This window comes from Schistocerca piceifrons, chromosome X (assembly GCF_021461385.2).
Source record: "Schistocerca piceifrons isolate TAMUIC-IGC-003096 chromosome X, iqSchPice1.1, whole genome shotgun sequence".
Classification (NCBI taxonomy): Eukaryota; Metazoa; Arthropoda; class Insecta; order Orthoptera; family Acrididae; genus Schistocerca; species Schistocerca piceifrons.
The window spans coordinates 783915381-783928460 of NC_060149.1; positions in this window are offsets into that span (position 1 = coordinate 783915381).

Below are 13080 nucleotides of genomic sequence, written 5' to 3' on the forward strand. Positions count from 1 at the left end.
AACGTCTCTTATGTCAGCACGTTGTAGGTGTCGCTACCGGCGCCAGCCTGAAAAGCTAATCATTTGCATATGACAGGGTCTTCTTCCTGTAGGTTAAATTTCGTGTCTGTAGCACGTCGTCTTCGTGGTGTAGCAATTTTAATGGCCAGTAGTGTATCATGTCTTTATGTCGATCCATCTTACTGTACTCATTCCAAACAATCGATTTCCACACTTATGTCAGTGTCTGCGGTGGAGGTTGTGACGGTCATTCGCAGCGCTCCTGAGCAACCAATGTGTTGACTAATATTTTTGCTGGTGATCTTATACGAATATATTTTTATAAGTCAGTAGCGTTCCCTGGATAGTTAAAGTAATACACAACATTCACTCTTTAGGCTATAAGACGCCATAATACAATCTGACAGTGTGATTGGTTGTAGGTGATAGTGGGCGACGGACAGTAGCGCTTAGGAATAGTAATACGAATATACTTATCTCCGAAGCAGACGTGAAAGTTTGCCAATTGTGGCGTTCCTTTCCTTTACAGACTTTCATCGTAAGATTGGCTGTTCTTGTTAGCGACTTCGACGAATGGAGACTAATACATGAAGCTAGGCCAAGGACTCGATCGGTCAGAACGGTGACAAGGTCGTAGATCACCTATCCGACTGAGTGTTGGAGCTGTCGGACATGAACGGCGCTCTCACAGTTTTTATGCCACGGCGGTGACGTCATGGCGAGCTACGAGCCGACCTCTGGGGACACACATCCTTGGCCTGCTATTCAGTCGCCGGTTCGCGGAAGGGCCTGCTTCTTTTCAACTTTTTTTAGCGCGGCCATTTCTGCGGTCGATACACACTGCTTATGCTAAAGTGACCCCATTTCTTCTCCTCGCGTCTGGTGCAGTATGACACTACAAATTATTTTTTCGAGATTATTAGTTTAACCATCACCTTCCCCAGACCAAGTACGTGGGACCGCTGGTACATTTAATTGAAGTAGTAGAATGATAACCCTGAACTTTTTATGTTCTTCTTGTATGCTCTTAGATGATAAATTCACTTTCTTGGAGACCTTGGGTGGAAACGTGTCAAGTACTTAGGAGTCAACGAGGTGTCGAGAACGTGTTAGGTGCTTTTCTGTGGAAGTGGCGGTAATGTAACAGTGCTTTGGGGTATAAATAAATCTCACGCAGCCTGTTAGCCCATTTGATTAGCTACATGCTCTTCGTATCGTAATACGTGGAAGGACTAAGTTCACATTTTATTAACACACAAGATCTTTCTGCCTTGACTTTGCATTTCCATGGAGTGTAACACCTCAAACTTAGACTCCGAGTGCTCCATGATTTCCAGCATTTGATAGTGCGCAGGGGAAGCACGTAATTTGGTTCGTGGTTATCCTCTTAACTCGGATCAACTGAGATATTGTCGAGTAATATACATTTTCAACAGCTTTCGAAAGCTTTTGAAAAGACGATTACAGTGACATAACGATTGCTCATGGTTGCGTTGATAATTTCCACGGAAGCATCTCAGGAATGAGAGCCCTAATTGGTAACGTTTACACAGCAACAGCTGATTACAGTTACCATACCTTTCATTCTTAGTGCAGTTCTCTGATATTTTTGCCAAAGGTTTCAATGCCAACATTAACAAACATTACATCGCCTGACGCGACTTTCAAGACCTTTACAAAGAGATTACCAAAATAAATCGCTCCATTAAGAAGAACTATACTTGTATAAAAATCCCGATAGGTAGCAACAAAATTATATGCTGATTTGCACACTATCACACGCAAAAAACCCTCCTTCGATTTCTTGAATGCTTCACGACTTATGTGATATAAGATATAAGTTGAGAAACAGCAAGCATTTATGATAAGTAGTGGAATGGGGTCAATAGGAGCTAAGATCAAAATCTTATCTGAAAGTCATGCCCACGACTGTCCGGCAATTGCAGGAGGTATATTTCAAGCCAGGATGAAACCTGATACCCTTCCCCCTTCCGCTGCCCGCGCCTATAGGCCACTTGTATAGGGTACATTCGAGGGCACGATATAACCTGATACAACGTCCATTCACCTTAGGCAATGTTATGACGTAAAAATGGTGGGAAAACGAAGGTTATCCTCCCTCTTCACCCCACCCCCCCCCCCCCGCTGCCACTTCTTCTATCCTTCTCTCTAGGCCAAGGAAAGACTTAAATCAAGTCCCCACCTCCCCCACACCTTCTTTTATTCTTGTTCCACATGCATGGGCCTCTTCATTTGTCCTCTGTTCACAGTAGTGAAAGGACCATCAGTAGCAGAGCTATATGATTGAAAAATGGTGGTAGATATTACCATAATTTATGAGGTAAGACATTCTCACATAATAATGTGTTACTGTGATATGGCTGAATTACCGTAATTACTGACATCATATCATCTTCTGAAAAATTGTGAGCAATACTGACATAATCTATAACGTAAGAAACTTTGACATTACAATGTGTGACTGGGACGTAACCGATTTACTACTGTATAATTTGATGACATCATGGCATATTCTTCAAAACCGTGTGAAGTATTAACATAATTTATTGCCTAAGTCAGTTTGACGGTGACTAAGGCGCTGCTGAATTACTATAAATTACATAACATCTTAACATTCACGTCAAAACATTTTCTATAAGCGCTCCAAAATATCACGACCTCTCATTCACATTTACAATTTTTAACGATTTTCTTCCACTTTTCAATAAGACACACGTAAATGCGGGACTGAAAAATTACCAAAGAGTGATATTTAAACAAACTGGGTACATATCCCCGTTAAAAAATTTCGGCGAAACACTATTCAACAACCAATACATTGGTACTACACGCCTCCTGCAAGCACTCCAACGTATGAAAACTTCCCAATAGCATTATTTACGGTTCGTTACAATTTTATTGATCTTCTGTCAGGATTCTAAAGACAGAGACGTACATATGAAACTCAAAAATTCGCACGGCTCGAATTTAAACAAATATATCGATATCCCATGTTGAACAAGTAGCAAGCAGCAATAAATTCTTACACTACTGGCCATTAAAATTGCTACACCAAGAAGAAATGCAGATGATAAACGGGTATTCACTGAACAAATATATTATACTAGAACTGACATGTGATTACATTTTGACGTAATTTGGCTGCATTGATCATGAGAAATCAGTACACAGAACCACCACCTCTGGCCGTAATAATGGCCTTGATACGCCTCGGCATTGAATCAAACAAAGCTCGGATGGCGTGTACAGGTACAGCTGCCCATGCAGCATCAACACGATTATACAGTTCATCAGGAGTAGTGACTGGCGTACTGTGACGAGAAAGTTGCTCGGCTACCATTAATCAGATGTTTTCAATTGGTGAGAGATCTGAAGAATGTGCTGTCCATGGTAGCAGTCGAACATTTTCTGTATCCACAAAGGCCCGTACAGGATCTGCAACATGCGGTCGTGCATTATCCTGCTGAAATGTAGGGTTTCGCAGGGATCGAATGAAGGGTAGAGCCACGGGTCATAACACATCTGAAATGTAACGCCCACTGTTCAAAGTACCGTCAATGCGAAGAGAGGTGACCGAGACGTGTAACCAATAGCACCCCATACCATCACGCCAGGTGATACGCCAGTATGGCGATGACGAATACACGCTTCCTATGTGCGTTCACCCCCATGTCGCCAAACCCGGATGCGACCATCATGATGCTGTAAACAGAACCTGGATTCATTCGAAAAAATGACGTTTTGCCATTCGTGCACCCAGGTTCGTCGTTGAGTACACCACTGCAGGCGCTCCTGTCTGTAATGCAGCGTCAAGGGTAACCGCAGCCATGGTCTCCAAACTGATAGTCCATGCTGCTGCAAACGTCGTCGAACTGTTCGTGGAGATGGATGTTGTCCTGCAAACGTCCCCATCTGTTGACTCAGAGATCGAGACGTGGCTGCACGATCCGTTACAGCCATGCGGATAAGATGCCTGTCATCTCGACTGCTAGTGATACGAGGCCGTTGAGATTCAGCACGGCGTTCCGTATTACCCTCCTGAACCCACAGATTTAATATTCTGCTAACAGCCATTGGATCTCGACCAACGCGAGCAGCAATGTCGCGAAACGATAAACCGCAATCGCGATAGGCTACAATCCAACCTTTATCAAAGTCGGAAACGTGATGGTACGCTTTTCTCCTCCTTACACCTGGCATCACAACAACGTTTCACCAGGCAACGCCGGTCAGCTGCTGTTTGTGTATGAGAAATTGGTTGGAAACTTTCCTCATGTCAGCACGTTGTAGGTGTCGCCACCGGCGCCAACCCTGTGTGAATGCTCTGAAAAGCTAATCATTTGCATATCACAGCATCGTCTTCCTGTCGGTTAAATTTCGCGTCTGTAGTACGTCATCTTCGTGGTGTAGCAATTTTAGTGGACAGTAGTGTATTAACATTCTACATCTTTATTCTTCATGTCTACATATTTATTTCTCAATATATTCTCTTTGGTGACGAATGCATTTCTACCGATAAGGAACCAGTTTGCTGATACCGTCAGAATGCTTAACTTTGTTGCAGAGCCTCAACCACACCTTTGCTTGCACTGCTTCATGACTATGAAAGTGAAGTCCTCGATGGCGTTCTTTAAATTTGGAAACAGAAGAAAATCGGATGGGGTCACGTCAGAAGTGTATGGAGGATGATCGATGACGCTGAACCCAAGGCGTCGAATTGCTGTGGGTGTTGCAGAGCTCGTATCTGGGCTGGCATTTTCATACTGAAGGAGATAGTGCTTCGTGAGTGGACGAACACTTCGAATTCGCATGCTCAATTTTCCGAGGCTCTTGCAGAACCTTGCAGAGTTTGTGATGGTGCCTTTAGGCATGAATTCCTAATGCATCATACCTTGAACATCCCAGAACAGCGTGAGCAAGACTTTGCCTGCTGATGCCCTGGTCTTCAGCTTTTCGGAGTAGTTGAATCATTGTGGCGGATCTTCACTGATGCTCTCTTCTACATCTACATCCACACTCCGCAAGCCACCTGACGGTGTGTGGTGGAGGGTACTTTGAGTACCTTTATCGGTTCTCCCTTCTGTTCCAGTCTCGTATTGTTCGTGGAAAGAAAGATTGTAGCTATGCCTCTGGGTGGGCTCCAATCTCTCTGATTTTATCCTCATGGTCTCTTGGCGAGATTTACGTAGGAGGGAGCAATATACTGCTTGACTCCTCGGTGAAGGTATGTTCTCGAAACTTCAACAAAAGCCCGTACCGAACCACTGAGCGTCTTTCTTGCAGAGTCTTCCACTGGAGTTTCTCTATCATCTCCGTAAAGCTTTCGCGATTACTAAATGATCCTGTAACGAAGCGCGCTGCTCTCCGTTGGATCTTCTCTATCTCTTCTATCAACCCTATCTGGTACGGGTCCCACACTGGTGAGCATTATTCAAGCAGTGGGCGAACAAGTGTACTGTAACCTACTTCCTTTGTTTTCGGATTACATTTCCTTAGGATTCTTCCAATTAATCTGTCTGGATCTGCTTTACCGACGATTAATTTTATATTGTCGTTCCACTTTAGATCACTCCTAATGCCTACTCCCAGATAATTTATGGAATTAACTGCTTCCAGTTGCCAACCTGCTATATTGTAGCTAAATTATAAAGGATCTTACTTTCTGTGTATTCGCAGCACATTACACTTGTCTACATTGAGATTCAAGTGTCATTCCCTGCACCATGCGTCAATTCGTTGCAGATCCTCCTGCATTTCAGTACAATTTTCCATTGTTACAACCTCCCGGTATACTACAACATCATCCGCAAAAAGCCTCAGTGAACGTCCGATGTTATCCACAAGGTCATTTATATATATTGTGAATAGCAACGGTCATACGATACTCCCCTGCGGCACACCTGAAATCACTCTCACTTCGGAAGACTTCTCTCCATTGAGGATGACATGCTGCGTTCTGTTATCTAGGAACTCTTCAATCCAATGACACAATTGGTCTGATAGTCCATATGCTCTTACTTCGTTCATTAAACGACTGTGGGGAACTGTATCAAACGCCTTGCGGAAGTCAAGAAACACGGCATCTACGTGGGAACCCGTGTCTATGGCCCTCTGAGTCTCGTGGACGAATAGCGCGAGCTGGGTTTAACATGATCGTCTTTTTCGAAACCCATGCTGATTCCTACAAAGTAGATTTCTAGTCTCCAGAAAAGTCGTTACACTCGAACATAATACGTGTCCCAAAATTCTACAACTGATCGACGTTAGAGATATAGGTCTATAGTTCTGCACATCTGTTCGACGTCCCTTCTTGAAAACGGGGATGACCTGTGCTCTTTTCCAATCTTTTGGAACGCTACGATCTTCTAGAGGCCTACGGTACACCGCTGCAAGAAAGGGAGGGGGGGGGGGGGGGGCAAGTTTCTTCGAGCACTCTGTGTAAAATCGAACTGGTATACCATTAGGTCCAGCAGCCTTTCCACTTTTGAGCGATTTTAATTGTTTTTCTATCCCTCTGTCATCTATTTCGATATCTACCATTTTGTCATCTGTGCGGCAATCTAGAGAAGGAACTAAAGTGCAGTCTTCCTTGTTCTCGGGATGAAAATTGTGAATCCAGCATTTATCATCTGTCACAACTTTGCCAAAGAATCCATCACTCTCCCGCTCAAAACTCAAAAGAAAGTGTTGACAGATGTCCTGTCTCCTCTGTTTTATGTCAGAAGTGGGCATCTGAGGCACCCGAAGAGCACAAAGTTTTCTGCATTGCAGCTCTACATTGATGCCCTGTACGTGATCTCATCATATGCCACACTTAGCTGAGACCTGTATCTGTGCTATCTGAGGAGTTTCGTCAATTACCATGCGTTGTCATCCACTACGAGATCTCCCATACACATTGAGGTTAGCACAACAGCTTCTTCTATCATGAGCAAGAACAACCCAACGTTGCACATTACTGATGTCAATACAATAATTACCATACTCATCTTTCATTCTCCTATAGGTTTCAATTGGAGGCACTTTTTCTGCAGTTAGGAAATCGATTGCATCTTGCTGTTTCACAAACACTGACGTAGTTACATTACAAACCATCGTGTTACACGCTACAATTAGGAGCCCTCTAGTGACATTAGGGTTGCAATTTGCAGTGAGAAAGTCGACCAAGTAACGTGCATGACATGTAATACCTCAACAGACATTGAGAATAGAATAAAATATTCGAGGGCATTACTTTTTACTGAAAACAACTACCACCACCACTGGCAACAGATAGGAGTGGCACACATTTTATATTAAAAGCAAGCTGTAAATGCCGGGTGTACATGCATATGTTACAGTCTCCTTTAGCCAGGTGTGACTCTGAGGATTGCCACCCCAGGCGTATCACCACAGCCACTGCCCCCGAATGTGATACTTCTACGACTGCTCGCTCTCTGCCAGAACCACTCCTATCTGAGACAGCCAACTCCTCTGTACCTTCTGTATAATGTTTCAACTTCCAACTACTTTTTGAGTCGATACCATGTCGAGAAGCTGCACTACACCTAGAAAAAGAAGATCCAACAGGATATTAGGAGGTATCCCGTGACGTTTGTCACCTGAGTGTATAGAGAGTGGTCCATTCATCGTGACCGGGCCAAATATCTCACGAAATAAGCGTCAAACGAAAAAGCTACAAAGAACGAAACTTGTCTAGCTTGAAGGGCGATACCAGATGGCGCTATGGTTGGCCCGGCTAGTTGGCGCTGCCATAGGTCAAACGGATATCGACTGCGTTTCTTTTAAATAGGAACCGCCATTTTTTTATTACATACTGCTCCTTGCGCGGGTTAATGTATGGTGCGGCATTATGGGAGGAAGGATAATTGGCCCCCATTTTATCGGTGGCAATCTAAATAGTGCAATGTATGCTGATTTCCTATGTAATGTTCTACCAATATTACTACAAGATGTTTCACTGCATGACAGAATGGCGATGTACTTCCAACATGATGGATGTCCGGCACATAGCTCGCGTGCGGTTGAAGCGGCATTGAATAGCATATTTCATGACAGGTGGATTGGTCGTTGAAGCACCATGCCATAGCCCGCACGTGGTCCAACTAAAACATTCATATTTCTTTACGCTGCTGCTCTCGGTCGTTAAGTGAAGGTCGTCGGCCACTGCGTTGTCCGTGGTGAGAGGCTGTTGTTGTTGTTGTTGTTGTTGTCTTCTGTCCAGAGATTGATTTGTTACCCATGCTACTCTATCCTGGGCAAGCCTCTTCGTCTCCGAATAACTACTGCAACCTTCATCGTTCTGAGTCTGCTCAGTGTATTCGTCTCTTGGTTTTCTTCTACGTCTTTTACCCTCCACGCTTCCTTCCAATATTAAATTGGTGATCCCTTGACGTCTCAGAACGTGTCCTACCAACCGATCCCTTCTTCTAGTCAAGTTGTGCCACAAATTCCTCTTCTCCCCAATTCTATTCAGTGCTTCCTCATTAATTACGCAGTCTTCCCATCTAATCTTCAGCATTCTTCTGTAGCATCACATTTCGAAAGCTTCTATTCTATTCTTGTGTACACTGTTCATCGTCCATATTTCACTTCCATACATGGCTACACTCCATACAAATACTTTTAGAAAAGACTTCCTAACACTTAAATCAATATTCGATGTTAACAAATTACTCTTCTTCAGAAACCCTTTCCTTGCCATAGCCAGTCTACATTTTATCTCCTCTCTAACTTGGCCATCAGTTATTTAGCTCCCGAAATAACAAAACTCGTTTACTACTTTAAGTGTCTAATTTCCTAATTAAATTCTCTCAGCATCACCTGATTTAAGAATGAGATTTTCACTCTGCAGCGGAGTGTGCGCTGATATGAAACTTCCTGGCAGATTAAAACGGTGTGCCCGACCGGTAGAGCACTTGCCCGCGAAAGGCAAAGGTCCCGAGTTCGAGTCTCGGTCGGGCACACAGTTTTAATCTGCCAGGAAGTTTCATCACCTGATTTAATTCGACTATATTACATTACTCTCGTTTTACTTTTGTTCATGTTCATCTTATATCCTTCCTTCAAGACACTGTCCATTCCCTTCAACTGCTCTTCGAAGTCCTTTGTTGTCTCTGAGGAAATTACAATGTCGTCGGAAAACGTCAAAGTTTCTGCTTCTAATTCCTACTCCAAATTTTTCTTTTGTTTCCTTTACTGCTTGCTCAATATAGAGATTGAATAACATCGGGGATAGCCTAAAACCCTGTCTCACTCCCGTCCCAACCACTGCTTCCCTTTCATTCCCCTCGACTCTTATAAGTGCCATCTGGTTTCTGTACAAATTCTGAATAGATTTACTCTTCCTGTATTTTACACCTGACATCTTCAGAATTTGAAAGAGAGTACTCCAGTCAACATTGTCAAAAGCTTTCTCTAACACTACAAATGCTAGAAACGTACCTACGTTTCCTTAACCTATCTTCTAAGATAAGTCGTAGGGTCAGTATTGCCTCGCAAGTTCCAACATTTCTGCAGAACCCAAACTAATGTTCCCCAAGGCCAGCTTCTACTAGGTTTCCCATTCGTTTGTAAAGAATTCGTGTTAGTATTTTGCAACCATGACTTATTAAACTGATAGATCTGTCAGCACCTGCTTTCTTTGGGATTGGAATTATTATATTCTTCATGAAGTCTGAAGGTATTTTGCCTGTCTCATACATCTTGCTCGCCAGATGGAAGAGTTTTGTCATGGCTGGCTCTCCCAACGCTATCAGTAATTCTATCGGAATGTTGTCTTCTCCCGGAAACTTGTTTCGACTTAGGTCTTTCAGTTCTCTGTCAAATTCTTCACGCAATATCATATCTCCCACTTCATCTTCACCTACGTCCTCTTCCATTTCCATAATATTGCCCTCAAGTACATCACCCTTTTATAGACCCTCCATATACTCCTTCCACCTTTCTGATTTTCCTTCTTTGCTTAGGATTGGTTTTCCATCTGACCTTTTGATATTCATAGAGGTGGTTCTGTTTTCTCCAAAGGACTTGTTAAGTTTCCTGTAGGCAGTATCTATCTTACCCCTAGTGACATATGCTCCTACATCCTTACATGTGTTCTCTAGCCATCCCTGCTTAGCCATTTTGCACTTCCTGTCGATCAAATTTTTGAGACGTTTGTATTCCTTTTCGCCTGCTTCATTTGCTTCTCCTTTCATCAATTAAATTCAGTATCTCTTCTGTTACCCAAACATTTCTACTAGCCCTTGTCTTTTTACTTACTTGATCCTCTGTTGCTTTCACTATTTCATCTCTCGAAGCTAACCATTCTCCTTCTACTGTATTTATTTCCCCTGTTCTTGTCAACCGTTACCTAATGCGCTCTCTGAAATTCTCTACAACCTCTCGTTCTTTCAGTTTATCCAAGTTCTATCTCCTTAAATACCTGCCTTTTTGCAGTTTCCTCACTTTTAATCAGCAGTTGATAACCAACAAAATTGTGGTCGGAGTCTACATATGCCCCTGGAAATGTCTTACAGTTTACAACCTGGTTCCTGAATCTCTGTCATACCATTATATAATCTATCTGCAACCTTCCAGTGTCTCCAGGCCTCTTCCACGTATCCAACCTTCTTTCAAACCAAGCGTTAGCTATAATTAAGTTATGCTTTGTGCAAAATGCTACCAGGCGGCTTCCTCTTTCATTCCTTACCACCAGTCCATATTCACGTACTACTTTTCCTCCTACTATCGAAATCCAGTCCCCCCATGACTATTAAATTTTCGTCTCGCTTAACTATCTAATAATTTCTTTTATGGCGTCATACATTTCTTCAATCTGCCCATCATTTGCAGAACTAGTTGGCTTATAAACTTGTACTACTATGGTAGGCGTGGACTTCGTGTCTATCTTGGCTACAGTAATGCGTTCACTGTGCTGTTCGTAGTAGCTTATCCGCGTTGCTATTTTCTTTTTATTCATTATTAAACCTACTCCTGCATTACCTATATTTGATTTTGTGTTAATAACACTATATTCACCTGAACAAAGTGTTGTTCCTCCAGCCACCGAACTTCACTAATTCCCACTATATCTAACTTTAGCTTATCCATTTCCCTTTTTAATTTTTCTAACCTACCTGCTCGATTAAGTGAACTGATATTCCACACTCAGATCCGTAGAACGCCAGTTTTTTTTTCTAATGATAATGATGTCCTCCTGAGTAGTCCCCGCCCGGAGATCCGAATGGGGGACTATTTTACCTCCGGAATATTTCTACATCGACATCTACATCTACATCTACATCCATACTCCGCAAGCCACCTGACGGTGTGTGGTGGAGGGTACCTTGAGTACCTCTATCGGTTCTCCCTTCTATTCCAGTCTCGTAATGTTCGTGGAAAGAAGGATTGTCGGTATACCTCTGTGTGGGCTCTAATCTCTCTGATTTTATCCTCATGGTCTCTTCGCGAGATATACATAGGAGGGAGCAATATACTGCTTGACTCCTCGGTGAAGTATGTTCTCGAAACTTCACCAAAAGCCGTACCGAGCTACTGAGCGTCTCTCCTGCAGAGTCTTCCACTGTAGTTAACCTATCATCTCCGTAACGCTTTCGCGATTACTAAATGATCCTGTAACGAAACGTGCTGCTCTCCGTTGCATCTTCTCTATCTCGTCTATCAACCCTATCTGGTACGGATCCCACACTGCTGAGCAGTATTCAAGCAGTGGGCGAACAAGCGTATTGTAACCTACTTCCTTTGTTTTCGGATTGCATTTCCTTAGGATTCCTCCAATGAATCTCAGTCTGGCACCACATCTGTGAGCTGATGGATACGCGCAAACCGTCTTCCATTTTGAATCTTTGTGTTTAATCTGGCCTTGAGTTTCCTTTTGAAAGTTTCTGATTTTTGTCTTTCTCATATAACTGGTTTCATTAGAAAGCATTTTACCCAAGAGGACGCCATCATCATTTTACCATACAGTAAAGCTGCATGCACTAGGGAAAATTAAAGCTGTAGTTTCGCCTTGCTTTAAGCCGTTCGCAGTACCAGCACTGCAAGGCCGTTTTGGTTGATGTTATAAGGCAGTTCAGCCCATGATCCGAACTGTTGCCCCTGCAACTACTGAAAAGGCTGCTGCCCCTCTTCGGGAACCACACGTTTCTCTGGCCTCTCAATAAATACCCCTCCGTTGTGGTTGCACCTACGGTATGGCTATCTGTAATGCCGAGGCACGCAAGCCTCAAATGGTTCAAATGGCTCTGAGCACTATGGGACTCAACTGCTGTGGTCATAAGTCCCCTAGAACTTAGAACTACTTAAACCTAACTAACCTAAGGACAGCACACAACACCCAGCCATCACGAGGCAGGAAAATCCCTGACCCCGCCGGGAATCGAACCCGGGACGCAAGCCTCCCCATCAACTGTAAGGTCCATGGTTCATGGGGGGAAGGTGAGAGGTAATCCATGAAATCTGGTATTCTTGGCATACACTTCACACTGTGGGTCTCAGAATACTCAACTCCCTAACTGTTTGTGAAATGGAATGCCTCATGCTTCTAGCCCCAACTACAATTCCGCATTCAAAGTCTGTTAACTCCTGTCATGCGCCCATAATGTCGTCGGAAACATTTTCACGTGAATCACCTGAGTAAAATGATAGTTCCGCCGATGTACTGCCCTTTTATACCTTGTGTACGCAACACTATCGCGATCTGTATATGTGTATATCGCTATTCCGTGACTTTCGTCACCTCATTGTGAATCATTAATACACTACTGGCCATTAAAATTGCTACACCAAGAAGTTGTGGTGTTGCGAACGTCCGCATCTGTTTACTCAGTGATCGAGACGTGGCTGCATGATCCGTTATAGTCATGCGGATAAGATGCCTGTCATCTCGACTGCTAGTGATACGAGGCCGTTGGGATCCAGCACGATGTTCCGTACTACCCTCCTGAACCCACCGATTCCATACTCTGCTAACAGTCATTGGATCTCGACCAACGCGAGCAGCAATGTCGCGATACGATAAACCGTAATCGCGATAGGCTACAATCCGACCTTTAT